Source organism: Vulpes vulpes, unplaced genomic scaffold (genome assembly GCF_048418805.1).
Source record: "Vulpes vulpes isolate BD-2025 unplaced genomic scaffold, VulVul3 u000000659, whole genome shotgun sequence".
In the NCBI taxonomy this organism is placed as follows: domain Eukaryota; kingdom Metazoa; phylum Chordata; class Mammalia; order Carnivora; family Canidae; genus Vulpes; species Vulpes vulpes.
In genome coordinates, this window is record NW_027325797.1 from 211,437 (window position 1) to 215,204 (window position 3,768).

The window sequence follows — 3,768 nt, forward strand, 5'->3', positions numbered from 1 at the left end:
TTCTTCTTTATTGCACATCAGAGATGTGATCGGAGGAATTACGGCACCCAAGAAAATTTCATGCCCTAATTCCCAGGACTGTGAATATGGTAACACACTCATGAAGAGTTTACTTTAAACTTTACTAATATTACTTCTAAGTAGGGAGATCATCCTGGATTATTTGAGTGGGCCCAGGGTAATCATGGGATCCCTTAGAACTAGAAGCAGAAGTTTGAGAAGCATTTGGCAAATTATCATTGGGTTGGGAGATGCAGCGGGAGGCCACATGGGAAGAAATGGAGGTGACTTCTAGGAGCAGAGAGCAGCCTACAGCAAGGAAACAGGGTTCTCTAACCTCAACTATAAGGAACTTGGTTCTTCCAAAAATAAATTATCTTGGAAGAGGATCCCAAGCCTCAGAAGCATCAACCTCGCCAGTACTCTGATTTTAACTGAGAGGGAATAAATCTGTGCTGTTTTAAGCAGCTACATTTGTGGTAATTCATTACACAGCAACAGCTAATACAAAGGGATAAAGGTAAGATTCTTACCATTTAAACAAGATTTTTTGCTTTAGTGGTTCTATTACTCAGAGTAGGTTAACTTCTATACAAAAATTCCGTGCTTTCCTTGGCCTAGTACCGTAAAAATTTTCTCTCTTAGGTCACAATCCAACTGAATGTTCAGCAATGGATTTAATCTATTGTATTTACTAAGGCTCAGTTCTCCACACATCTCAGCATCTTCTGGGCTCTAGATTCTCTGCATCTGGCCAGTACAGAAGGAACAGAGATTATTAGAAAGATACAGGAGTTTAAGGGGCCAAGCCTAAAAATGGTGAGCATCACCTCACCAATATCCCATTGGTAGTCACTTTCTAGCCCCTCTGATCCTTCTCACCTACTGTAATCCTTAAGTTGGAGATTTAATATATCAAATGAAGGTGTACTTGTGAGCAGTCAGCTCATTTCCCCCCACAGTATATATAAGGTAGCATCTGAAAATCAACTTTTCCCAGTTTTACTCCTAAGTTAGCAGTAAGTTTAAAAGAAAATAGGTTGCCTTTAAATAAATCATAAATGCTCTGGCTCCCTCTAGTCTCTATTTTTTTAAAAAAATTATTTATTCATGAAATACACAGAGGGAGAGAGAGGGGCAGGGACACAGGCAGAGGGAGAAGCAGGCTCCATGCAGGAAGCCCGACATGGGACTCGATCCCTGGTCTCCAGGATCACACCCTGGGATGAAGGTGGCACTAAACCCCTGAGCCACCCAGGCCGCCCTCCCTCTAGTCTCCTTCACCTTGTTTTATAAGCAGCTACCTCATTTACATTCATTTATTGGCTCCTAAATACATTTGATTCATCAGCTCTAGACCCAAACTCATTGTTGGGACAGTGCAAGGTATCTCAAAAAGGGGAGGTAAGGGGGGAGAATTGCCTTTGGAAAAGCAGAGAAAAGGGGAATTCCTGCAGGTTGTAAAGGTGACTGTGGGCTCAGGGGACATTAGGGGCTTCTGACTTGCTCCATGGCATTCTCAGTAGGATGGAAAAAACTCAGAGAGGATGATTTTTAACTTTTTTACATTTTCACATTGTGAGTCCAGCACCTAGGAACTGTATTTTTTGCAATTTTGGAAGAAAATCCTGTATTCCAAGTGTGGTACAGGAGCGTCAAATTCACAGGACACTTAGAGTCTAATAGAACTGAGTTTCTCAGCGCTCTCTGGTGTGGACTGGCCAATGATGACAGGAATCACCTCTCCAATGGCTTACACTGTTTTAAGACTACAAGACCCTCTGCATGGGTGCATCAGTGTGTTCATGTGTGAGTCTGTTGGATGGGTATGGAGAAAAATGGGCAGAACTGACTGCATGGGTTGGATTCTCAAAGAATATGATTAAGAGTTGCAAATATCTATTTCCTGAACACCTGCATTTGTGGGCTGAAAGTTAAACACCTCATATAAGCACCATATAATATATGCTAATCTCGCTGAAGCAAATGGGGGAATTAGTATTATTCAGAGTGATTTGAATACAAAGTAGCAACAGTTTAGGAGCTGAAGGCCAACTCAGGTAAGGACCCTACCAAGGTTGAACCAGCTTGGGAAGCTCAGGCAGCTGACCTTACTACGGAGGCAAAGGCAACAAGGATTGCTCGTCTCTCTGTCTCCATGTCTCATTATTCTACCACAGATAAGTTCCCTCACCTGTAGATGGAGAGATTATGCTTTTAAAAATGATTGAGTGCTTATTCAAAGTGAGCCTTTGTATGGAATTCTGCTGAAGACATAGCTATGACACTGTCTGGGGTTATTCACAAGGATATGAGATAATTATGTGATGTGTGTATGTGATTTCAAAAAAGGAAGAAGTTGGAGAAAATCCTGGAAATACTTATTTTAGACTTTTTGTTTTTGTTTTTTTTTAATTTTATTTATTTATGATAGTCACAGAGAGAGAGAGAGAGAGAGAGAGAGAGAGAGAGGCAGAGACACAGGCAGAGGGAGAAGCAGGCTCCATGCACCGGGAGCCCGATGTGGGATTCGATGCCGGCTCTCCAGGATCGCGCCCTGGGCCAAAGGCAGGCGCCAAACCGCTGCGCCACCCAGGGATCCCTATTTTAGACTTTTTGAAATGGGAAGAAAATTGCAGAAGCCAATAAGAGTGAAGATTGCAGAGAGAAGGGCTGGTTTACAACTCCAAATGTATCTAAGAAACTGAGGAGAAAGAGGATTGAAAAAAGTTACTAGCCTTGGAGGATGCAGGGTAACTCATGGCTTTTGACCACAGATCTTACCACTAAAGGTCAATTTCCTTTGACCACTGAGGTCATAGAGTTGATAAATTAGTGAGTGCAGACATATGGAAGTAGAACTTCACTCAATATATCACAATTTGTCATACTTTGTTATGACATTTTCATCTCTGCCATTTCCTGCCTCCTACCTTCCTGTCCCTAAGTATGTTTCATTCTCTTCCTATATACATTCTGGGCTCACTGCCACATTATATCTCATTAATAACTGGACAAACAGATTATACATATCCTCAACACAGATTTGTGGAGAGAGGAGTAAATTGGATGATTGGAAACAGCAAAGCAGGGGAAGGTGGGATTGATTTTTACTTCTCACTGACTCTTGGTTCTTGAGCCCTTAAAGAACCTACATAGATTTCTTCCTGTTTGACTTACTAAGCCCCTGTAATACACAGAGGAGGACGGAAGGAGGATTAGCACCATAGAAAAGTAGGTCCATTAAATATTAAGCTGTACAACAGAAATAGGCTCATCAATAGAGAACTGGGCATTGGCAGGGGTTGGCAAAGTAGGTGAAGGGGATTAAGAGGTACAGACTTTTACTTTTACAATAAAGTCGTGGAGATGAAAAGTGCATCATAGGGAGTATAGTCAATTATACTGCCAATAACTTTGTATGGTGACCGATGGTAATCACACTTACCGTGGTGAGCATTTCATAATGTATATAATTGCAGATCACTGTTGTATACCTACAACTAATAGTGTTGTATGTCAACTATACTTCAACAAAAAAATTAAGCTGTAAAATGAATTGGTGATCACAAATTGAAACACTAACACTGATAACAAAGTTTAAATATGAACTACTTCTTCAAACTCAGAAAGTTCTGATACAGCATTAATATTAGCTACCATTTTATTTTAATTAAGGACAAATCCTTTGAGTGTTATGCATGGCCTTTGTTTTCTGCTGAGTGAAAAAGGTAGCAGCTATGCTTGAGAACATAGGTTGGAGGAGAC